The sequence below is a fragment of the Pseudophryne corroboree genome, chromosome 3 (assembly GCF_028390025.1).
Source record: "Pseudophryne corroboree isolate aPseCor3 chromosome 3, aPseCor3.hap2, whole genome shotgun sequence".
Lineage (NCBI taxonomy): Eukaryota > Metazoa > Chordata > Amphibia > Anura > Myobatrachidae > Pseudophryne > Pseudophryne corroboree.
The window spans coordinates 368921124-368947622 of record NC_086446.1 but is presented as its reverse complement, the minus strand read 5'-3'; the positions used below and the strand labels follow the sequence as shown (position 1 = coordinate 368947622).

The 26499-nt window shown below is 45.8% G+C and overlaps 1 long non-coding RNA gene across 2 annotated transcripts in view; it reads right to left on the bottom strand.

The window, feature by feature from the left end:
- The window catches only part of LOC135057797 (uncharacterized), a 29819-nt gene extending 19818 nt beyond the window's left edge, over positions 1 to 10001 (bottom strand). For both annotated transcript variants that reach the window (XR_010244366.1, XR_010244367.1), the window contains exon 1: positions 9033 to 10001. This is a non-coding gene — a long non-coding RNA (uncharacterized LOC135057797). The remainder of the gene's footprint in view (positions 1 to 9032) is intronic.
- Between the last annotated feature and the right edge of the window lie 16498 nt (positions 10002 to 26499).

Here is a 26499-nt window from a genome sequence, read left to right as displayed (position 1 = left end):
ACACCGGGGTGGCCGCGAGCAAAGTGTCCAGGCTCCTCACACTCCCAGCACACCAATTCGCGGGGTCCCTTCGAGCGCACCTCCTCTCCCCAATGCCCAGTAGTCTCCTGTTCCCTTCTCTTCCGAGGGGACTTTTCTTTATAACGATCCTCGTCATCCCAACCCCTCTTCTCTTGGTCGGAGTCTCGACTCTCCGCCCGTTCCACCCTCTGCCTCAACTGGGACACTTCGTCCTGGACGAGAAGGAGTGTGGTGGTTAATTCTTTGATGCAGCCCTCCAAGGGGCTAACCTCGGTGTCCGAACTCTATCTACCGGTTGGGATTGTTGTGTGGACACGGCGCTGGAACTAAATTCCGCATTTTCTTCCTTCTTCAGCGCCATACCCAATACTTCAAAGAAGGTGAGCTTGTCATCCCCATCGACCTTGTCCTGGAGATAGTTTCGTAGGGACCTACTCCTTAGTCCACCTATTAGAATACCTCTCACGGTGGAATCCGGATCCCCGTCATCAATTCCTCATCCTCCCTTGTCTGGATCTCGGTCATATATTCCTGTATTGCGTTAGCGAATTGGGAGATGGTCTCGTCTTCCCTCTGGATCCGCGCAAAAACGCGCTTCTTTAGCGTGGTCGTGGTAGCCTTTTCTCCGTATACGCCCTTTAGAATTTTGAAGACGTCCGCCAGGCTCCTCCGGAGCCGTTCGGGGTGTACCCTTACCGTCTTCCGGGCGTCACCAGTTAAGACCTTCAACGCCAAATTTATTTGTACGCTCTTGTAGAGTTCAATAGTGGTCTCCAACTGTTCGATCCACTCCATCAGGGGCATATTTTGCCCATCAAACTTGTCGAGATGGTTCAGGGCTGCCCCAAAGGGCAGCTTGGCCCGAGACTCATCACTGTCGCTCTCCGACTTGTCGTCTCGGTCCATTCTTACAAGGGGATCCTGCCGACTACGCCAAATGTAAGGGTGCCGATGCGGTGTAGTGCCCGCTGCCGTGCAGGTGTACCGCACTCCTTACCTCAAGATGCTTTCCTCGTTTCCAGACCGCTCTTTCTTTGCTTTGTCCGGGCGAAATTCTTCCTCGGGACCTCTACACGGGGACTCGGCCTGGAGGACCGATGTCTAGAGGAAAAAGAGACACTATCACCGTGTGCCCACCCCTTCCACGACGGGGGAAGAGTGGCACACCGGGATGGCCGCGACGTTCACCGGTTAAGTGAATGTCATCACTGGCCCTCGGGCCTCAGCCACCCAAATGTCACCTACTCGGCACTTGCGCACCTAGGTGAAAGCAAGCCTGCTAGGCCTAGCGGGGTCTCGCAACCGGCGCTCAACGTGGACCAAGACACACACCCACAGAGTATACTCACACTGGTACTCTTGTCAGCTTGCTTGCCGCGAATCGCTGTTCCTGGAAAGAGAATGACAGCAGCCTCCCTACAAACTAATAAATGGCAAACAATGGAAAAGAGCCAATTTACTATGAACTCTAAACAGTACAACTTGGTTAGCTACTTCACCTAACTCCAGCAAACAGTACAAGCGAATACAGGATAACAGTATGACAATAGAACGAAATGGGAGTTACCTCTCTAGTCTGGTCTGATGAAGATTCCGCTGCTTCGCGCCTGGAGGATAATCGTTGGTACAACCTAATTCCCTACGGGGCCCACCGCCCACTCTGGAATCACGGGATCGACCGTGGGAGGCCGGACAGTCTCTCCACGGTTACTCCAGACCCCCAAAGTGGTGACAGCACGCCAACCCGGGACTACAGCTCCCTACAGCACAGCTAACCATCCGGCCCCTATCTTTCCCGTGGCCTACTGCCAATATTGCCCCTCGGGCCTAATGCCCACCTATCTGGATTCACAGGCCTAGTGCCTGTCTGCCACCTCAGGCCTAGTGCCTGCCTACTGGGGACGTTAGTAATCCTGGCCTAACGCCAGGATTACTTAATGAATGCGGGGCCCATTCTCCTATCTGCTGCTCGGGCCTATTGCCCGTCCATGCCCACAGGCCTAACGCCTGACACCCTGGTGGTCTAGGGGGAATAGACGCTCGGCACAAGGCCGCTTACCCGGACCGCAGGGAGAGGCTGCACTGGGGAGCTTCGTCAGCTATTTTGCTACCCACACACTGCAGCACTCTCCGTCGGACCTCCGCGCTGGATTCCGGGCTCCGCCTTCTCTTCTTCTCCGGCCGCCGCTCCCTCTTCTTTCCGGCTGCCGCTTCTTCTTCTTTTCTTCCGTCGCTGCTTCTTCTCCTCTTCCGCCGCCTCTTCTTTCCGTCCGCCGCTTCTTCTTTCTTCTGGAGCTCTTCACCGCTCCGTTCCAGGCGCCCGACTGACTGCTCCCACTCCGCAGCGTCTGTTATATGACGCTGGGAGGGGGCGGCGCTATGACGCGACGAGCCCTGGTTGGCTCGTCGCGGCCCGTTCCAATTGGCTGACCGGGCGCGAGCCCCGATTGGCTCCCGCCCGGCACCAAATTCAAATAGCCGCAACGCGATTGGAGGGGCTTGAATCCCAGTGGATGCAAGCCCCTCCATGCAGGAAACTCGCCGCAACGCCATTTCCCATCGCGTGCCGCCACTGCCTGTCCGGGGAAGATGGAGGTGAGAGACCTCCCTCATTCCCCCAGCCTGGTGTCCCCTCACATATATGTGTGAGAGGGAAGTGTCTGGGGCAGGAGCATATATGCATAAGAGATGCGTGGCTGGGGTATGGGTGTGTGGCGGGGTGTGTCCGTCTATTCGTGCTTGTGCGTATATTCACACCTGCAGTGAATAGATTTTCTATGGTGCGATCGAGGGTGTAACTAGATGCAGTCGAGTATACTTAGTCATTACCGCAATTAGTATGCACGTGCATATGCATTGCAGAAACAATGGTGGTTTCTACATCTGTACACTGAGGTGGCTGAGACAGGACTAGGGTATCATATAATTTATATGATAGATTGACATGTTATAATAACACCCACCCAAAGACCAATTTTCTTTTTAAACTGGTTTACACTCCAATTTAAGCACCACCCCTGCTGTATATCCACCCAAAGCATCCACAGCTCTGACCTCCCAGTCCTGGGCCCCACGATTTCTGATGGAAGCCCAGTATGTTTTGGTTATTGTCTGGTGGGGCAGGTAAGTCTGTTAACTAATTTGTCCTGTAGTCAGAGGCGTGTAACCAGTCTGGTGACACCCCGTGCGCACTCTGTACCATCTCACATGCCAGAGGTGCACTTGTGGGTGAAAATGGGGCATGGCCTAAGTTGGAGTGGAGGTGGCCTCGCGTGGGATCCCTGAGACATAATTCCGGGGGCAGCCCAACATCCGCGAAGATGCTGGGCTGCCTTCAGAGAAAGTGTCAGCAATGTCAGCTACTCCTCTTTGACAGGAGCTGGGTGCTGAAGAAGAATATCACACTGCAGCACCCGGCTAATGTAAGTGTGGAGACGCCAGCATATTGGTGCCACTGCAGTTTCTAGTGAGGTAACTCTAAGCTTACGCTTTTGCTGATACAACACTTTTGCATTTAATAAACAGTAAGCTTTGTCTCCAAAGTTGCTGCATTTACTTAGACGTTTGGTATTGCATAGCCTTGATAAGAATATTGGTTTATGTGGTCACATGATGCAGATATGGACAAGCAGTTGGAGGATGCACTGTCTCATAGGGACTATGCTTAGTTTAAGACACAGATATCTGGCCCCTGTCAGATCGTTAGGGCAGTTTATTAGGGATGGACAGAGAAGGCCCTATCTCCTGGCAAGCTGCAATTTTAGAAAGCGACCTCATGGATTTGGATGAGTTTCCTGATGAATTTGAGGTTAAGGAAATTGTGGACTAACGTCGTCGATATGGATGTCTTCATTTTCTCGTTGACTGGAAAGGTTATGGTCCGGAGGAGAGGTCCTGGATCTTTGCATGGATCTTCAAGGTATCTCCACTTCTTGAATGCTAATTTGATAGCAAGTAATTCCTGCTCCCCAATAGCATAATTACGTTCAGCCGGTAGAAACTACGGGAGAAATATCCGCATGGATGTACTTTTTATCTTCAAAGATTTGCGACAACACAGCTCCCACAGCTTCTGTAGATGCATCTACCTCCACTAGAAAGAGACGGTTCAAATCTGGCTGTTGAAGAATGGGAGCTGACACAAAAGCTTGCTTTAAATCAGAAAAGGCTTTGGTTGCTTCAAATGAACAGTTTGTAGGATTTGCTCCTTTGCGTGTCAGGGCTGTGATGGGAACGACCAACGTAGAGTCATTTTTAATGAATTTCCTATAGAAATTGGCAAAGCCAAGGAATTGCTGAATCCCCTTGAGAGTCGTAGGAGTGGACCAATCTCGGATAGGGGTGGGACAGCAGCACAGATTATTTCAGGAGACAGCATAACTCCCGAATGCCGCTCTAGACCAATGTAAAACAAACTTGGTACACATATCAATTACAATCTGGAAACAAACACTGTGGGTGTAAGACACCCCAAGCATCCCTATAGGTGAGGCAGCAGCACAGAGTTTTTCAGCTGACAGCATAACTCTGGAATGCCTGGAGCAATTTACACCAAAAGCAGCAATTTACAACAAACTTGGTACACATATGACTTAAGGGGGGTACTCACGGGAGAGATGTGTGCTGAGCGATCTTAACACAGACCGCTCAGCACACATCTCTCTCCCCGCTCAGCACAGCGCGATGTGCTGAGCGAGGGGGAAAGCCGACGGGGAGCCGCTCACTTCACACAACGGTGAAGTGAGCGACCCGCTGGATTGAGCCTGCATGCAGGCTCAATCTAGCACCGGCGATAGCGATGCGCGGGGCCGCGCATCGCTATCGCTGGGGGGCATACACACGGCAGATCCGTGCTTAAAATCTAAGCAATCTAGCAAGATTGCTTAGATTTTAAGCGCGGATCTCTCCGTGTGTACCCCCCTTTACACTCTGGGAACAAACACTGTGGGGTCAGACACCCCTAGCACCCCTGGAGATGGGAATGCAGCACAGAGTATGTCAGCAGACAGCATACCTGTGTAAGGACTGGAGCACTTTACACAAAACTTGGGACACATCTGACTTACAATCTATCGACAAACTCTGAGGGGGTTAGACACCCCTAGCAACCCTAGGGGTGGTCCTGCAGCACAGAGTATTTCAGGATCCAGCATAACCCACACATTTTAAACAAACTTGCAGATCCCCTGCAGCCACACACTACATAGATCTGCTCTGCTGCAATAGTTGATCATTTTTTCACAAAGTACAAGGTAAGCTTGGAATAGTTGGAATTCTTTCTGTACAAGGGCAGATAGCTCAATAAAAAGAGTGTCTGGCTGCAATGCCACAGGCAATAGATTAGAATCCTGCGTATGTCAGCATCTTAAAATGTAATAAAGGACAGTGTGACTGAATGACAAAGAGTTATCAAGGAAACTACATGAATATTGTATTGATATCAGTGCTTCTTATCCTGCAGTGCTATGTGCAGTGGCACACTCTGCACATACCATTGGTGTTTCTATAATGGGTGCAATGGGTGCGGTGCACACGGGCCCCTGGGTCCAGGGGGGGCCACATTGCACCCATTTTAACACATCTTTCCGAAGTCCAGTGCCGGGACCTGCAATCGTGGTGGAAATCGCTGCCAAAATGGCCACCGCGCATGCGCGGTAGCCAAATTGGTGTTTGGATCATGGCGGGCGCCATGTTTTCGGAGACCTGCACATGCGCAGTAGACTCCGGTGCAATGCCAGAGTCTACAGCGCCGTACAGAGGCGGGGGCCCAGCCGGAGGTGCACACGGACCCCCTCCTCTGTAGAAACGCCCCTGGCACATACCTAGTTACAGTCTGGATAAAAGAAATTACCCAGTTTTCAGTATGATACTGTATATGATGACTAATATAATGGCACTTCCATGTCTGAGAAATAATTAAGCCACAAGATACAAAATGATAATTTCACCTTCAACCTACAACTGAACTGGTATTAGATGATATGATCACAGGCACCTGGTCTATGGCTGATTCTGGCATCAGGATCCTACTACTTACAAATGAACATCATCCCTTGTCCTGACTAGCATAGCTCCAGGTCTGCCTTAGGTTGGATGCTTAGGCAGACAAATTGGGTGCAGAGCCATTCTGGGCACAGTGCTGATCTGATGATTCATCTGACTAACCCCTCTTTACATCTCTTCTCATATCTATCTTGTTCTCCAGTACACAGATACAGGGCAGGAGGCAAACATAGGAGTCTTCCACACCCAGCATTCAAGCTCTTCAGATCAAGTAGGTAGAGTGATGTATAAATATGTCTGTAGTTTGTAGGAAAGGCTAGTAATGTAATATGAGTGTGGGTATTAATTAGAGATGAGCGGATTCGGTTTTCCTCGGTTTTACTCGGTTCTCAAAACCGAATCTTATTGGCTATCCAAAACACGTGACATCCGTGAGCCAATAAGATTCGGTTTTGAGAACCGAGTAAAACCGAGTAAAACCGAATCCGCTCATCTCTAGAATGTGTGTGAGAGAGAGAGTACTAATGTAATGTAGCGGGGTAGTAATATAATCTGTGGATGTTAATTGAATGTCTGTGTGTGAAGGTATTACATGTTGGATGGTATTAATGGGACTCGTTGGGGGCTAATAAATAGAGATGAGCGGTTCAGTTTTGCTGAAAACTGAAAATACCCAAACTTTGGCACCAATAACACATAAGAGTAAGCAGGACATAGTCCAGCCAAATTGTAAACCGAACAGGAGACAGTTACTAAACAATATAACGGGAAAATGGATCCTGTGGTACAATTTTCTCACATTGAGCAGCAGAAGATCAGAGCCATCGTCTACTGAAAGCTGCAGCAGGCAGAAGTGGTGGGGCTGTATAGGATTGGTACACATGTGGCAATGAAATAATGGCAGTGGAGCATATGGGACAAGAGGTTATTGAGATCATGTGTCACATCTGCATCTACACTATAACTTTGTTACATATATTCCCCCACCATTCTTCCTTGGGCATGAGGGGACCAAGTAATAAACTAGCACAAAGGGGTTGGTCCTAGAGAGGTAGTAGGATGGACTCTTAGCCATGTACTGTATATTTTCTATTGTACCTACAAATCCTACAGATAAAGGTGCAAATTGACTTTATGTGGCCAGTTCTGAAACTTAGATGTCATAGTTATAGGTAATCCCAAAGCCCACTATGTCTCTAATGAATTTGCAGGTCTTAAGGCTGAAGTTATGGTGTTATGGTGGATATGTAGAGGGTTCCCTCCCGTTATTTTATGAGTTACAGTACCCACCCCTTTGAGAGAAGTAAGTTTCCCTACTAGACCTTTAGATTCTAAATGTTCAACCACAGGTAATAAATTAAATTGTTTATAGATGATTTAAATTTTATTTTACAGGAACTAATCAGCAGACCTCTCCACTGAGATCCTTTTCCATGAAGAACAAGGGCGTTCAATCAACATACTATTTAACAACAATACAATAATAATGTTTAATGTGGATAAATTACTTTAAGTTATAGTAGTCTTTTACCAATAAGTTAACTGCTACACTCTTTCACAACATTGGCCCTCATTCCGAGTTGTTCGCTCGCCTACAACTGGGAGTGAATCTTAGCTTATCAAAATTGCGAACGAAAGATTAGCAAAATTGCGAATAGACACTTCTTAGCAGTTTCTGAGTAGCTCCACACTTACTCTGCCACTGCGATCAGTTCAGTCAGTTTCGTTCCTGGTTTGACGTCACAAACACTCCCAGCGTTCGGCCAGACACTCCTCCGTTTCTCCAGCCACTCCCGCGTTTTTCCCAGAAACGGTAGCGTTTTTTCGCACACACCCATAAAACGGCCAGTTTCCGCCCAGGAACACCCACTTCCTGTCAATCACATTACGATCACCAGAACGAAGAAAAAAACCTCGTAATGCCGTGAGTAAAATACCTAACTGCATAGCAAATTTACTTGGCGCAGTCGCACTGCGGACATTGCGCATGCGCATTAGCGACTAATCGCTCCGTTGCGAGAAAAATATAACGAGCTAACAACTCGGAATGACCCCCATTTTACACTAAGTAACTTATACAATGCAACAATTTACACATACCAATTAACTATTATTATACTGCAGTATAAGGGACCTTAATCTAATTTAAATGTTTTCAAGTTCACCCTAGACCAGTGGTTCTCCAACTCTGTGCCTAGGCTCCCTGGGGTGCCTTAGTACACTTGCAGGGGTGCCTTGGATTGGTGGTCCCGGACCAACTCAAATTATTTACAGTGAATGTAATAGATAAAAACCAGTGCTGGTGGCTGCCAATCATAAAATATGTGGACAAACAGAATCAAATCTCGTCACTCACCACATAATTGAACCTAAGGATGACATATAAACACAATTTACTTAATATTTTTAAAAAATGTCTCAATAAGAAACTTTTGGCCTACGGGTGCTGTGAAAAGAATTCTTATGATTTAAAAAAGTTTGGGAACCACTGATCTAGACAATGAGCTCGGTGGTGAGTGCACAATGTTGTTTTGCTTTTTCCTTTAGAAAGTATGGAGCAACATCCGGTTGAAACGAAACAAGTTGCTGTTTTAAGCTTTAATCGCGCTGGGTGAAATTTCTATGGCACATCAAAATAATATTAAATTACTCAGAGAAACTCTATAGGGTAATAGCTGCAACTGTTGCTAATTGGAGATTGTTAGAGAAGTTACAATTTAGCTTCTGAGTCTGACCAGAGGCCAATATACAGCAGGGCTATTTGCTAAATCTCTTGCTCTTCATACCGAGTTGACTTTGCTGTTAAATAAATCTCCTTCTGCAGGGATTTTTACTATTAACTCCTTTTATTGAATTTCTTCAAGGGGAACGGTTTGAGTAGAGTTTGCCTTTATCGCTTATTAACAATAAATGTCCAGGACTGAAGTGCCGTTTGGGGGGAATACATACATACATATAGGACCCTTTTGTGTTTACAGTTCAGCTAGCTATATCTGGGCAGAACTCACCATAAGGTAACTTTCCTTCTCTGAGCTAGTGATGATGTCCTACCAATACAGCGATAATGGACAACAGTCTCTCTTCCTCATCAACGTTAAACTAGTAGTTCTCCCTGTCACCTCCAGAACTGTCCTAATGTCTCTGAATACATGTTATAGTTAAAGGTATATGGTGAGTGACAGGTTTAGGTTTTGTAGAGATGGAAATCTGTAGCATAAGTGTAATGGTTCCCATACACTTGTGCGATGCCCCACGCCGCGACATCGCTGGGCATCGTACCGGCAGTTCAGGTGCGATGAAATCGCACCTGTACTGCCAAAGTGATTACCATGCAATAGATCGCATGGTAATCATGTGATGGGCACGTCACCGCCGAGTGGGAGCGGCATCTGGCCACTCCCAGCGGGTGCCCATCACAGTGCGATATATTGCATGTGTTTATAAAAACACATGCGATCGCACTGCGATGCGATAAATATTAAGTGCAGAATATACTGTCTTGAGACGCGAGATTCGACCGGCGTGCCCGCACATCGCGTCGCAAGGTACCTAAAATGTGCATACAATCCTTCGATTTCTCTCAAAGATGCCGTTGAAATCGAAGGATTGTACCTGATATCTCACAAGTGTATGGGCTACATAACTGTTGCACTGTCTGCTCCTAAAGCTGTTTGCAGTGCTGAATAGTTGAAGGATCGCTCAATGAGAAGCTCGCGTAGCACCACCTTCTTGGCTGACAGACGCCTCAACTCTGACAGTGGTGTGGGTCATGCAGCTGAAGACCACCCCTTCTATAGACAACTGACCGGCACTGGATGGTCATGATCACCACCCTGCTTTAAGCTTTCCCTCTCTTTCTCCGGATGTCAGTTGCCTGCTACTTGCTCAGCTCACACTGCAGCAGCATCTTCTCCTCCGATCATTTTTAGAAATAGGCCCTGCTCAGAAGCTCCGGTGTTTCCGGAGTCATGCTCTGTCAGTTTACTGCTGCAAACTGCTGTTTAACTGCTCCCCGTGTGCATCTGTCTGCAGCTGAGCTCACGCTAAGGAACTGCTGTGGCCACCACGCGACAGTCTCTCTTCCCATTTCAAGGCGTGCACACTTGAAATAAATAAACATTTCATATACATTTGGTACATATATACATTATATCAGGGGATTGACCATTGACCATTAAATGTCACATGTGTCACTCATTGACAGAGCTCCTCCAGTCATCAGTCCATGACACGCACCCATTCAAGGAAGGCTTGAGAGAACCTCTGCCCCTAGTGACAGTGAGTGGCTTGTTTCCTGGGTTGGCCCCTCCCAAGGGACCAGTCATCTGCTTACATCAGATCCATCCCTCTCCTTTCTGTTACTCCCCACACTTTTCTTTCCTCATGTCTTCACTCGCAGTTCACCTTTACTACTTCCCCCGCACCACACAGCTCCAAACTCCCCCACCCAATCCGTGCTGCCCCTTTTCCCCTACACAGTTCTTCCTATCCTGCTCGCTCTTCCCTCACAGCTCTAAACTTCCCACCTCCACCTGTGGCATGAACACTGAAAGATGGACGAGCCAAGCATCATCATGCCAGTGGATCCTGTTCTTCCACATTAAAGGTACATCATTTACTGTATATGTTACACTTAAGATTTATGAATAATATGAAACTATATATTAGAAATGAAGAGCACTGGAGGCTATATAGTCATCATGTTTCGAATATTGACATTCAACATGTTGACTTTCACAATGCTGACACTGACATAATGTCGTTATTGTGACTGTTGACAGCCAGAATGTGGGCACATGAATTTAAGGTTAGGATTAGGCTGCGGATGGGGATAGGCTGCAATTAGGGTAGGGATAGGATTGGTCTGTGGTTAGGGTTAGGCTGCATTTAGGGTAGGGATAGGATTGGTCTGTGGTTAGAGTAGGGATAGGATTGGTCTGTGGTTAGGGTAGGGATAGGATTGGTCTGTGGTTAGAGTAGGGATTGGAATGGGCTGTGGTTATGGTTAGCCTGCATTTAGGATAGGATTGGTCTGTGGTTAGGGTAGGGATAGGATTTGGCTCTGTTTAGGGTTAGGGTGCATTTAGGGTAGGGGTAGGATTGGTCTGTAGTTAGGGTAGGGATAGGATTGGTCTGTGGTTAGGGTGCATTTAGGGTAGGGATAGGATTGGTCTGTGGTTAGGGTAGGGATAGAATTGGTCTGTGTTTAGGGTAGGGATAGGATTTGGCTGTGGTTAGGGTAGGGATTGGATTGGGCTGTGGTTAGGGTAGGGATAGGATTGGGCTGTGGTTATGGTTAGGCTGCATTTAGGATAGGATTGGTCTGTGGTTAGGGTAGGGATAGGATTTGGCTGTGGTTAGGGTCAGGCTGCATTTAGGGTAGGGATAGGATTGGGCTGTGGTTAGGGTAGGGATAGGATTGGGCTGTGGTTATGGTTAGGCTGCATTTAGGATAGGATTGGTCTGTGGTTATGGTAGGGATAGGATTTGGCTGTGGTTAGGGTTAGGCTGCATTTAGGGTAGGGATAGGATTGGGCTGTGGTTAGGGTAGGGATTGGATTGGGCTGTGGTTAGAGTAGGGATAGGATTGGGCTGTGGTTATGGTTAGGCTGCATTTAGGATAGGATTGGTCTGTGGTTAGGGTAGGGATAGGATTTGGCTGTGGTTAGGGTTAGGCTGCATTTAGGGTAGGGATAGGATTGGGCTGTGGTTAGGGTTAGGCTGCAATTAGAGTAAGGATTGGATTGGGCTGTAGGTAGGTTAGGGATAGGTTTTGGCTGTAGTTATGGTTAGGCTGTAGTTAGGTTAGGTTAGGGGTAGGATTGGGCTGTAGTTAGGGTTAGGCTGCAATTAGAGTAAGGATTGGATTGGGCTGTAGATAGGTTAGGGATAGGTTTGGGCTGTGGTTAGGGTTAGGCTGTAGTTAGGTTAGGTTAGGGATAGGATTGGGCTGTAGTTAGTGTAGGGATTGGATTGGGCTGTGGTTAGAGGTTAGCTGTGGATGCTGGGATGCGGTTCCTCCATCCCAGCATCCACAGCAGCGCCGGGAAGCCAATACGGAAGGAGAGGGGGATGCTGCAGCGGCGCTTACTACCAATGAAATAGCGCTGCTGCTGCTCCAGTCCCCCTCCCTCCTCCTCCTTCTCACCTGCCTGCACCGAGGGAGCTGCACGAGGAGCCTGTCAGCGGGGAGATGGTAAGTATGTCTCTCTCTCTCTCTCTCTCTCTCTCTCTCTCAGGGGGACACCGTCTGCCATAATGTGTAAAAAGGGGACCTGGCTGCCGCAATGTGTAAAAAGGGGGCCTGGCTGCCGCAATGTGTAAAAAGGGGGCCTGGCTGCCGCAATGTGTAAAAAGGGGGCCTGGCTGCCGCAATGTGTAAAAAGGGGGCCTGCCTGCCGCAATGTGTAAAAAGGGGGACTGGCTGCCGCAATGTGTAAAAAGGGGGCCTGCCTGCCGCAATGTGTAAAAAGGGGGACTGGCTGCCGCAATGTGTAAAAAGGGGGACTGCCTGCCGTAATGTGTAAAAAGGGGGACTGGCTGCCGCAATGTGTAAAAAGGTGGACTGGCTGCCGCAATGTGTAAAAAGGGGGCCTGGCTGCCGCAATGTGTAAAAAGGGGGACTGGCTGCCGCAATGTGTAAAAAGGGGGACTGGCTGCCGCAATGTGTAAAAAGGGGGACTGGCTGCCGCAATGTGTTAAAAGGGAGACTGTCTGCTGTAATGTGTAAAAAGGGGGACTGTCTGCTGTAATGTGTAAAAAGGGGGACGCTGTCTGCTGTAATGTATAAAAGGGGCTCTACCTGGTGTAGTGGCGCTACTGTGCAGCGTAATTTGAATAATGTAGACTACTGTGCACCGTAGTGTGAATTGCTATTATTTTGTGGCCACGCCCCTTCCCCATGAAGCCACGCCCCTATATATTTTTTGCGCGCCTACGGCGCGCACTGCCCCTATCTTACATGGGGGGGCGCCAATGTCATTTCTTGCACACAGCGCTAAAATGCCTAGTTACGGCACTGCATGGCGCCTCCTGCTCCAGTCTCCCTTTGAGGTATCCAGTATTGGAATGGGCCTGCTCTGTAAATAATTTTCTCCTGTGGGTCTGTCTAACTCTGGAGGCATTTGATTGTATCCTCCTGTCCCAGACCTTGGCAGACGCACTCTACTTAGGCAAGGAGGACCATCTTACCTCTGCTCTCACTCTAAAAACCACCCCTTGGCTCTGGCTCCAAGGAGCTGCACACAGGTTCCATCTCTAACAATGTACCTCTCTAACTGAAGCACCATAACAAGGCGTCAGGGCACTGATGTCTCCAGGTACAGTGATGTAGTATTTTGCCTACTTTGGTGTTGGCTCCGCCTACAGTTGATTTGGTGCCGTTCACTTAAGACCACTTCTAGAAGTTTTTCCAGGGCCACTTTTAGTCCCCAGTCTGCCCCTGCTTTACATTACACTCTTAACTGCATAAATACCATAGACTACATTTATATAACTACATCCCATACAGTAATCACAAATCTGCTATGGGGATGAATATGCTTATTTCAGCAATTAATACAGTTACATACTTCCTGTTACATACATCTAAAAAACATGCAGAATACCACTACAATCCATTTCAATGCAGCTACAAGGTTGATCTTCTTTGCTAAACGTTCATCATCTTCTACTCCACTCTGTCAGTCCCTCCATTGGTTACCTGCATTCTACCAAATTAAATATAAAATTTACTTACACATAAGGCTATTAGCCAAACTACAACAATATACATCTCTTCACTTATCTCAGAATATCTCCTAGCTCAATATCTCCCCACTGCACAAGATTTGTGTCTCTCATCCACACTCATTACCTGCTCCTATTCCTGGTTACAGGACTTTTATCAAGCTGCACCCACTCTGTAGATTGCCCTCCCATGAGCAATAAGACTTTCCTCAAGTCTCCAAACCTTCAAGCTTTCCCTGAGAACTCACCTCTTTACGCAGGCTCCAAAACCACCCACATATCATCCATAAGCTTTCCTACCCAATTGCATCCCCTCTATACAGTCCACGCTATAGATTGTACTTGCGAGCAGGACCCTCTTACCTTTTTGCCTCTTTGCTATTACTCATTCTTGTGTTATTACTATTTGCACCCAACTGTAAAGTGCAAAGGAATATGCTGGTGCTATATAAGTAATGGTTAAGATATAGATAATTAATAAATAAATAAATAAATAATAAAGCTATGCACAATGCATGTTTTGCACTTTCATAAAGGAATGTTTAATAAGTAGTAAAGGTAAATTATTAATAATAATTATAATAAATTATAATAAAATAATTATATGTAATTTGACATTAATAATGCTTACATAACTTACACACACACACACACACACACACACACACACACACACACACACACACACACACACACACGCACACACACGCACACATATGTATATATATATATACATACATACATACACATACACACATATATAATCATAATACTCATACATACATACATGTATATATATATATATATATATATATATATATATATATAAAACTCCATGTAAGAAATGGCACTCAGAGTCAGCATTAGTAAGCAAAAAGACGAATCTGTATTGAAGTTGAGTACTTTCGGGGACAGCGCCCCGTCCTCAGAACCTTACAGCAGATAAGACAGCTGTAAGGTTCTGAGGACGGGGTGCTGTCCCCGAAAGTACTCAACTTCAAAACAGATTCGTCTTTTTGCTTACTAATGCTGACTCTGAGTGCCATTTCTTACATGGAGTTGTGAATTCGATTATGCTGCACCAGGGCATGCTGTTTATCAAGTGAGTGCCGGCAATACATGGATGTATATATATATATATATATATATATATATATATATATATATACATACACTCACATACCCACACACACACATATACAGTATATACTTCTTTTCCCAGCTGTGGCCAGCCTTGCCGCCAATTTCATATATATGAGATATGTCAGTGATTTCAGCTCTGCAGGAAACAGCCTCCTCATATGAGCACCACATCGCCATAGCCCTGCGGCCCTGTAGGATGATGAATTAAATAATTTAACCCATAAACTCATATTTACCTCTGGGACTCCCATAATAGCACTAAAATATTGCATTTATTTTTCTTCAGGAGATTAGGCTGTTGTCTACAAAAGAAAGCAGTTATACTGAGCCTGTTTAAACACACTGACAACTGAAATCTGCAGCGTGTGCTTTAAGAACACAGAAGACTACTGGCATAGCATAGCAGGGACTACTGGCATTGCCTAGCTGTATGGGTTAGTCGGTGCTGCTTGAGAATAGTCTGTCATGTTTTGTGATTTAAAAGATTAGACACACTTGGAATTTGTACCATCTAATAACATTGACATGTTTAATTAAAGATCAGTGCCATATAGGAATAATGTAACAAACTGTGCATAACAGGCACAGAAAGCTTAGCCATCTCCAGAATAAAGGCTGTTATAGGTTGTTTTACCAAAATTCTAACTATGAGCCTAATTTTGATAGGAACCCAGAATAAAGTTATCCTTTAACAGCTATAAATACATTACCATATTATTAATTCATAATTAAGGCAATGTTACAATCAAAAAGGCCCAGTGTAGTAAAACCCAGCTGCGGGCCCCAACATTATCATTTATTAACATTAAAAAACCTTATTAATTAAAAATAAATCTCAAACCATTAAATTGAATAAAAACTAAACATTACCATTATTAACTAAGAACACTATAGCAATGCTGAACTTATTTTACACGCAGGACGACACCTACATCAGAGTACCCTTGAAAGCTGACAGTCCAAGGCAAATGACCTACCCAAGAGTTGGTTTTGTTACGCTACAAATAAATATCAGGAAAACTTACTTTCTTAGGAATTTATTTACTAAGCCTTGGAGAGTGATAAAGTAGAGAGAGAGAGACAAAGTACCAGCCAATCAGTTCCTAACTGCCATGTTACAGGCTGTTTAAAAACTTACAGTTGAACCCCTTTCACACTGCCAAAATAACCCGGGTTATTATCAGGTTGACCTGGGTAATGGGGCAGTGTAAATGGGTGACATGGGTCATCAGACCAAGGTCCCATTTACAGCATATGGAGAGCTGGAACCCTGGTGTTTGTAGATGATGTCACCTCCAATCGCCAGCAGAATAGTTAACACTGCATACGAGTGCAGCGTAAATGGGGCCAGCCTGGGAATAACCCGGGTTGGAGTCCTGGTGTAGCAGGGTCTGTCCGGAGTCTGACACAGTTTGGATCCGGAATTTTGTTGTGAAAGGGGTATTAGGAGCTGGTTGGTTGGTACTTTTTATCTCTCCACTTCATCTCTCTCCAAAGCTTAGTAAATAAACCCTTAAGTTACGTAATCTCCTTTTGATAGCCTGTCCCTCATGGAAATGACTCAATATGCATTCTACTAGTTTGAAAATGAAATTAGTATTTATCCATTTGGAGACAACAATACAAATATAATGACAATATATTGTGGTATTGTATGCAATGATGGTATGCTATTCACAGTTCAACAATCATTATCTTGACACTACGGGGTAAATTTACTAAGATGGGAGTTCTATTTAAGATGGGATGTTGCCAATAGCAACCAATCAGCTTCTACTTCTCATTTATCTAGCACCTTCTAGAAGATAATACCTGGAATCTGATTGGTTGCTGTAGGCAACATCCCATCTTAAATAGAACTCCCATCTTAGTTAATTTACCCCCACATATGCTAAATGCAAATGTGACTATGTTATCGGTGTTGCTAGTATATCTCTGAGCAAAATGCTTGTCCAGCAAGTTCGCGGTTAATTTAGAAACACTTGCATTTTAAAGTTGTTGACATACTGGTGCCAGGAACCTGGGTTTAACATATTGTATGCAGTGTTGACACATTGTTTGTCGAACCGCCATATGTACAGTATTCCATAATGACTAGCCTACTGAAAATGCAACTACCTAAAATCCTGTCAAGCAAACCATTAACGACAAATCACGGCTGAAAGAGATTTTTACTGCTAACTGAAATAGCACCCCTTCCAGCTACAGTATATACCACTGACAGGACACTGCTCAATACAGCTATTCATAAAATGGAGGCGTCCAATATTTAGGCAGTAATAAGAAAACTGATGCTTACGTTTTGCACACTATATATATAAGAGCTGTGCGCAGACTCCCTTGTTCCGAGTTTGTTTATAGATCATCAACAAGTATTTGTTTTGGTAAACCATCCGTAAAGTGTTCTGGTTTTTGGATTTGACTTCTTTAAAAATGTATAAAAAAAACAGCTAAAATCCAGGCGGCATTGGATGCTAGCACTGGCGTATCCATAATGGGTGTAGTGTGTGCGGTGCTCACGGCCCCTGAGTTCAGGAGGTGCCCACACCACACATGCTGCACCCATTTTTTTAATACTCACCCCGCTGGAGTCCCGCGCAGACGTCACCGGCGCTGTTAAAACTCTGTTAAAATGGAGCAGTGGCCATTTTCACTGAGTTCTGCGCATGCGCAGTAGATAAATTACTGGGAAAATGGCCCCCGCGCCATTTGCCCAGAGATCTGCACATGTGCAGTAGAGTCTGAGACCTCTAGTGCTCAGACTCTACAGCACTCCCGGCAGAGAGGAGGGGGCCTGAACGAAGGATGCAGCACACGGGCTACCTCCTCTATTAAAGCTCCTCTGGTTGCTAGTACTGTATGTACACCCTCTCAATACACTCTCCTGTGTGACATGGAACCTGAAATTATGAGGGAGGGACTTACATGCAAACCAATACATGTGAGATCCACTTTTGAGATCTTAGATCCAAGCTTGGCAGGAAAGCCTGAACAGGGACTCGGTTCTGTTCAGACACCCAAAGTAAGGTTGTGTTCAGTAATAACATATTGTTAATCAATTTATGTTTTATTTGCTTTCTGATTGCATAGCACTGCAGAACTTTTTGCACTATATAAATTAGAGATGAGCGCCTGAAATTTTTCGGGTTTTGTGTTTTGGTTTTGGGTTCGGTTCCGCGGCCGTGTTTTGGGTTCGAACGCGTTTTGGCAAAACCTCACCGAATTATTTTTGTCGGATTCGGGTGTGTTTTGGATTCGGGTGTTTTTTTCAAAAAACACTAAAAAACAGCTTAAATCATAGAATTTGGGGGTCATTTTGATCCCAAAGTATTATTAACCTCAAAAACCATAATTTACACTCATTTTCAGTCTATTCTGAATACCTCACACCTCACAATATTATTTTTAGTCCTAAAATTTGCACCGAGGTCGCTGTGTGAGTAAGATAAGCGACCCTAGTGGCCGACACAAACACCGGGCCCATCTAGGAGTGGCACTGCAGTGTCACGCAGGATGTCCCTTCCAAAAAACCCTCCCCAAACAGCACATGACGCAAAGAAAAAAAGAGGCGCAATGAGGTAGCTGTGTGAGTAAGATTAGCGACCCTAGTGGCCGACACAAACACCGGGCCCATCTAGGAGTGGCACTGCAGTGTCACGCAGGATGGCCCTTCCAAAAAACCCTCCCCAAACAGCACATGACGCAAAGAAAAAAAGAGGCTTTTTACTGATATTTGGTGTTTTGGATTTGACATGCTCTGTACTATGACATTGGGCATCGGCCTTGGCAGACGACGTTGCTGGCATTTCATCGTCTCGGCCATGACTAGTGGCAGCAGCTTCAGCACGAGGTGGAAGTGGATCTTGATCTTTCCCTAATTTTGGAACCTCAACATTTTTGTTCTCCATATTTTAATAGGCACAACTAAAAGGCACCTCAGGTAAACAATGGAGATGGATGGATTGGATACTAGTATACAATTATGGACGGGCTGCCGAGTGCCGACACAGAGGTAGCCACAGCCGTGAACTACCGCACTGTACTGTGTCTGCTGCTAATATATAGACTGGTTGATAAAGAGATAGTATACTCGTAACTAGTATGTATGTATAAAGAAAGAAAAAAAAACCACGGTTAGGTGGTATATACAATTATGGACGGGCTGCCGAGTGCCGACACAGAGGTAGCCACAGCCGTGAACTACCGCACTGTACTGTGTCTGCTGCTAATATATAGACTGGTTGATAAAGAGATAGTATACTCGTAACTAGTATGTATGTATAAAGAAAGGAAAAAAAACCACGGTTAGGTGGTATATACAATTATGGACGGGCTGCCGAGTGCCGACACAGAGGTAGCCACAGCCGTGAACTACCGCACTGTACTGTGTCTGCTGCTAATATATAGACTGGTTGATAAAGAGATAGTATACTCGTAACTAGTATGTATGTATAAAGAAAGAAAAAAAACCACGGTTAGGTGGTATATACAATTATGGACGGGCTGCCGAGTGCCGACACAGAGGTAGCCACAGCCGTGAACTACCGCACTGTACTGTGTCTGCTGCTAATATATAGACTGGTTGATAAAGATATAGTATACTCGTAACTAGTATGTATGTATAAAGAAAGAAAAAAAAACCACGGTTAGGTGGTATATACAATTATGGACGGGCTGCCGAGTGCCGACACAGAGGTAGCCACAGCCGTGAACTACCGCACTGTACTGTGTCTGCTGCTAATATATAGACTGGTTGATAAAGAGATAGTATACTCGTAACTAGTATGTATGTATAAAGAAAGAAAAAAAAACCACGGTTAGGTGGTATATACAATTATGGACGGGCTGCCGAGTGCCGACACAGAGGTAGCCACAGCCGTGAACTACCGCACTGTACTGTGTCTGCTGCTAATATATAGACTGGTTGATAAAGAGATAGTATACTCGTAACTAGTATGTATGTATAAAGAAAGAAAAAAAAAACACGGTTAGGTGGTATATACAATTATGGACGGGCTGCCGAGTGCCGACACAGAGGTAGCCACAGCCGTGAACTACCGCACTGTACTGTGTCTGCTGCTAATATATAGACTGGTTGATAAAGAGATAGTATACTCGTAACTAGTATGTATGTATAAAGAAAGAAAAAAAAACCACGGTTAGGTGGTATATACAATTATGGACGGGCTGCCGAGTGCCGACACAGAGGTAGCCACAGCCGTGAACTACCGCACTGTACTGTGTCTGCTGCTAATATATAGACTGGTTGATAAAGAGATAGTATACTCGTAACTAGTATGTATGTATAAAGAAAGAAAAAAAAACCACGGTTAGGTGGTATATACAATTATGGACGGGCTGCCGAGTGCCGACACAGAGGTAGCCACAGCCGTGAACTACCGCACTGTACTGTGTCTGCTGCTAATATATAGACTGGTTGATAAAGAGATAGTATACTCGTAACTAGTATGTATGTATAAAGAAAGAAAAAAAACCCACGGTTAGGTGGTATATACAATTATGGACGGGCTGCCGAGTGCCGACACAGAGGTAGCCACAGCCGTGAACTACCGCACTGTACTGTGTCTGCTGCTAATATATAGACTGGTTGATAAAGAGATAGTATACTCGTAACTAGTATGTATGTATAAAGAAAGAAAAAAAAACCACGGTTAGGTCACTGGTATATACAATTATGGACGGGCTGCCGAGTGCCGACACAGAGGTAGCCACAGCCGTGAACTACCGCACTGTACTGTGTCTGCTGCTAATATAGACTGGTTGATAAAGAGATAGTATACTACTAATATTATATACTGGTGGTCAGGTCACTGGTCACTAGTCACACTGGCAGTGGCACTCCTGCAGCAAAAGTGTGCACTGTTTAATTTTAATATAATATTATGTACTCCTGGCTCCTGCTATAACCTATAACTGGCACTGCAGTAGTGCTCCCCAGTCTCCCCCACAATTATAAGCTGTGTGAGCTGAGCAGTCAGACAGATATATAATATATATAGATGATGCAGCACACTGGCCTGAGCCTGAGCAGTGCACACAGATATGGTATGTATGTGACTGAGTCACTGTGTGCTGTGTATCGCTTTTTTCAGGCAGAGAACGGATTATAAATAAAAGTGGTGGTCACTGGTCACTATCAGCAAAACTCTGCACTGTACACTACTGAGTACTCCTAATGCTCCCCAAAATTAGTAAATCAAGTGTCTAAACGGAGAGGACGCCAGCCACGTCCTCTCCCTATCAATCTCAATGCACGTGTGAAAATGGCGGCGACGCGCGGCTCCTTATATAGAATCCGAGTCTCGCGATAGAATCCGAGCCTCGCGAGAATCCGACAGCGTCATGATGACGTTCGGGCGCGCTCGGGTTAACCGAGCAAGGCGGGAAGATCCGAGTCGCTCGGACCCGTGAAAAAAAACATGAAGTTCTGGCGGGTTCGGATTCAGAGAAACCGAACCCGCTCATCTCTAATATAAATAATAGATAGGATTGGATGAATGGTACAAGGGAAAGTCATTTATCAGATGTGCAGCCAGGGACCAACCAATCAAGTTAATCAGAAAAGTGCCATTGTGGAAAATGGTTCCAGTACTTCTTTAGCCTCTTAGGATAAATGCTTCTGTGTCACACTTTGCTCTGGCAAGATTGGTTAACATAGGTTTCAGATGAACTTAATTCAGGATGGATTTATGCCCTGATTTAATTAGCCTACTCCTGTCAGCCTTATATCTTCTTCCCTTGTATCCCCTGCTAGTTGCCAGAGAATCAGGTCTCAAACCTTGGGTTTAGTTTTCATTGTGTGAAATGTCACTGTCAGTCTGTGTATCTGGTATTCCCTGATTGATTTCCATGTATGACTCCTGCTGCCTTCTGATTTATGCTGTTGCATCACTCCGTGTATAAGTATATCCTGCTGATCTCAGGATGTCGACACTTCACGTTCCTGACTCCATTGCTGTTTGTTCTTTGTGGTTCCTACTGGTCTGTTTAGTTCAGCCTGCTTCCTGTGTGGATCCTTTTCCTCCCTGTGTCCAAACGCACTGTAAGTGCGTTGTGGTCATCATTCTCAGAGCTAGTAGGTAATTGAGTACTCCACATCCCTGACACTTTTTTGCCTCTGCGACACTCAGTGCAACCTCACTGCCGTACTAGTTCTTGCAGGTCTCCATGCTTTTCATTTGCAGTACTGTGTAATGTGTTCCTTCCTGCATTTGTTCTTTATTCTCGGTATGGTGTTATACATATATGATTGATCTTTACTGTGTTTATATGTTGTGTTTTGTTCAGCATTTTGTTCTTCTCTGTGTGATCTCTGCACTCTGCGGTTATTCACAGTCTCCATACTACATACTTGGGGGATATTTAATAAACTTAATGATCTCATAAAAGCTGGAATATGTTACATTTATGTTTTCTGAAGACGGAGATAAGTTTGTTAAAACAAAATAAAGAAAAGATATATATATATATCTATTCTCCAGTGGCATTTGCAACGCAGACCAAATTTCAAATAGGGGAGCCACACCAACTGCTGCCAAACATCTCTGTTTGGGACTCAGTGGCTGTTGGTATGGCTCCCCTATCTGAATTTTTGACTGCACCGCAACTGCTACTGGAGAAGAGATATTTATTTATCTCTTTTTTTTTGTAAAAATTTTATCTCCAGATTATGTTTATTAAATATCCCCCTACGGGGTCAATACATAAAACAGCGAAAGCCCTGTTTTACGGTAAACAGGGTTTTTCTCCGCTTTAGGCTATTAACAAAGCAGCATCCCCACTCCATGCCTGAATAGCATCACCATACTTTAGGACAGAAGGTTCAACTTTCCGCTTCTCCAGGGAGTTCATATTCAACATCTCAGGACAGATAGTTCCACCCCCTGACCTCCCAGCAGCTCCTGCAGCATCCCCGGTCCTCAGCCACTGGCACAGGTGTAAGGGTGCGTAAGGATTACGCTCTTAGGCGGTACACACTGGTCCACGTAAGCCGGAACGACAAGTACCTATTCCCACTGGGAAGGATGGGAGTATTGTAGTGATGGCTGTAGGGAAAGAAAATTAACTGTGACCCTCAAGCTGTGCTGAGCCTAGCTACGATGGAGTGCCGTTGGCACTCCCAGGTGGCTGCGGGTTTCCCCGATTAGGTGAAAATCATCACTGGCACAAGGTCTCTTTTACCCAACTGTCACCTATTCAGCACTCACGCGCTGAGGTGTGCTGGACCTGCACTACATGGACAGCAGCATCAACTTCCTTGTGTAACTTTTTGGCTTGAAATCTAGTTATTTCTGCAGATCTGCACATAGTCACTGCCTTATCTAGTGTTAGGTCTTGCTTTCAGCAATCTCTCTCTGAGTCCATTATCAGGTATTCCACAGACAATACGATCTCTAATCAGTGAATCCTTTAAATCACCAAACTCACAGGTTTTACTGAGTGATTGCAGCTCTGTAACATACTGATCAAATCCATCTACAGACTTCTGATCACATGTGAAAAACTTATATCTTTCATATGTCACATTTTTCCTTGGCACAAAGTAATCTTCAAACTTTTGCATTATAGAAGATAGCACCATATTTTGCCCCTCAGCAAACTGAAAACTATTATAAATGTCCAGCACATCCTCTCCTATCACATGGAGGAAAATGAATGCCTTCGTTTTGTCAGCCTCTGTATCAGCTCCACATGCAGCAAGATATATATTAAACCTTTGCTTAAATCTTTTCCAGTTTTCAGACAAGTTACCAGACATCAGCATGCCGGTTGGAGGAGCTAGTTTATCCATGGTTACTCACTGTTTGAAGAGAGGAGCATACGGCAGGCTTTGCAGACACCGGGTATCACAGCCTTACAGACTGCTGCAAGATTCTTTCACACTCTGAGAGCACTAGCAGTCCAAGTTAAAATTCTTCTGACACCATGTTTTGTTCATATGTTTGTAAATCCAGTCATCAGGACACAGACATGTGAGTTCACTGCTGTGCTGTTTATTCCATCACCAACTCCAGACACACTGCACACTGGACCACCCACTTCCCAGCATCCCCCTGGTCCTAGGGACCATCACTGAAGATTCAGGCTTACACATGTTAGTAAGGGAGTGTCTACAAATATTAAGCATTCTAATACACTAACATCACACATGGAATCGGCGCTCAGGGGACAAACTGACACAGAGGGATACTCACTCCTTGATTCTTGTAACTTTGGATGATGTTCTACAGCTCCTGTGGGTCAAAGCACAACAGCCTGTCTATGCTAACCTCAAACTACCGTAACTCTGTGTGGCCAAACTAACTGGCTTTCCTGCGGCCCAAACTATGACAACACGAGATTAAGTAGACAGTAGCTGGCATATAACAGAAACTGGATTTAACTAACTATCAATTAATAATAATAATAATAATAATAATAATTTTTATTTATATAGCGCTCTTTCTCCAACAGGACTCAAGGCGCTTCTAGACAATACTTTAATAACATTTACAACGCAATGGTGGTCATTCCGAGTTGTTCGCTCGCTGCCGATTTTCGCAGTACAGCGATTAAGTAAAAAAACTTCACAAATGCGCATGCGCATGGTACGCAGCGCGCATGCGTTAAGTACTTTCACACAAAACTTTGTAGATTTACACAAGGTCGAGTTACGTTTTTTCATCACTCGAGTGATCGTAGTGTGATTGACAGGAAGTGGGTGTTTCTGGGCGGAAACTGGCCGTTTTCAGGGAGTGTGCTAAAAAACGCAGGCGTGCCAGGTAAAAACGCAGGAATGACTGGAGAAACGGGGGAGTGGCTGGCCGAACGCAGGGCGTGTTTGTGACGTCAAACCAGTAACTAAACGGACTGAGGTGATCGCAGTCTAGGAGTAGGTCTGGAGCTACTCAGAAACTGCAGCAAATTATTTAGTAGCAGTTCTGCTAATCTTTCGTTCACTATTTTGCTAAGCTAAGATACACTCCCAGAGGGCGGTGTCCTAGCGTTTGCAATGCTGCTAAAAGCAGCTAGCGAGCGATCAACTCGGAATGAGGGCCAATATGCAATATAAGAACAATAAACAGGAGCATGCAGTGACCTGAGCAACAAAATCAAGGATAAGAATACTCCCCTAGTATTCCCTGCGGGTAGAGCCAGCCGGCCCTGCCTCGGAATGCGCTTAGTATGAACTTGGGGATCTTAAAGAACCCAGGGGCCAGAAAGTGAACAGCCGTTCACTTTGGAATTAGGAGAGCATGTGGAACTGGGCCGCTCCTCTACACTCTACCCAATCACCAGCCCTACTTGACCTGCAGTGACAGAATCAGACCTTGAGGGTGCGCCGGAGTAACCAGTGCCTGTTTCCTATGGAGATGCGTGCTGTAGATTCATTGCCCCAAAATGTTCCCTTCTGGGCAGTAATGAGCTTGTTTGGGCCTATTGCCCACCCTGTCAAGCACAGGCTTTAAACCAGATTATTGCTGTTTGGGGTAGTCCGGGCCTTTTGCCCAGATCACCCTTATAATGCAGCACAGGCCTTTTTGCCTTCCTACTTGGGCAAATAGATTATGACTAGGGCTTGGCGTCCTCTACTGGGAGCTCAGGCCTAATGCCTGTATTCACCCAAGGCCTAGTTCCCGCTTACCTGATCACAAGTGATCCTGGCCTAATGCCAGGATCACTACAAATAAACAGGGCCCCAGCTCTCCTAGCTAACACAAAGGCCTAGTGCCTGTGTTGTCCCACAAGCCTAGTGCCTGCCTAACTGATGATATAGTAATCTTGGCCTAATGCCAAGATTACGGTAAACAAATTGGGCCCAGTACTCCTAGCTACCCCTCAGGCCTATTGTCTGTTTGTGCCCACAGGCCTAGTGCCTGGCGACCCGGTGGTCTAGGGAGGACTTAAACAATGGTGGTGAGGACCCAGAGGCGCCTACCAGACTCGGTGGAAAGGCTGCAATGGGGAGCTTCGTTAGCTCTTTTTCTTCCCACCTGCTGCAGCACTCTCCGCTGGTCCCCTTCCACCGAAGGTCCCTCCACCACCGCTTTCTGGCTTCTTCTTCCGCCGCTGGCTTTCACTTCTCCGTCGCTGCCTCTTCTCTCTCCGCTGCCATTCTTCTCTCTTCTCCTGGAGGTCTTCACTCTTCAGTGCCTGGCGTCCAACTAAGCTCTCCCGCTCTGCAGCGTCTATTTTATGATGCTGGGAGGGGGCGGAGCCATGAGGCGGTGAGCCCTGATTGGCTCGCCATGGCCTTTCCTCATTGGCTGCCAATGCGCGAGCCCCAATTGGTTCGCGCTTGGCGCGCCATTCAAACTATCACGATCTGATTGGAGGGACTTGAATCCTAACAGATGCAAGTCCCTCCGTGCCGGAAGCCCACCACCGCGCCGAAGCCTGCCTCAAGATGCCGGAGGGGAACGTAGGTGAGTATCCCCCATTCCCTGCCAAGCCAGGCACCCACACAGACCCCTACTCACACATGCACAGAACGGAACCACCAGCTGACTCCATGCTTCGCAGAAGGGACTGCAGGAGAAGACAGCACCACTGGATACTGGGTCGCATCACTGGAAGGGTAAGTATATGATTTGCTACTTAAAA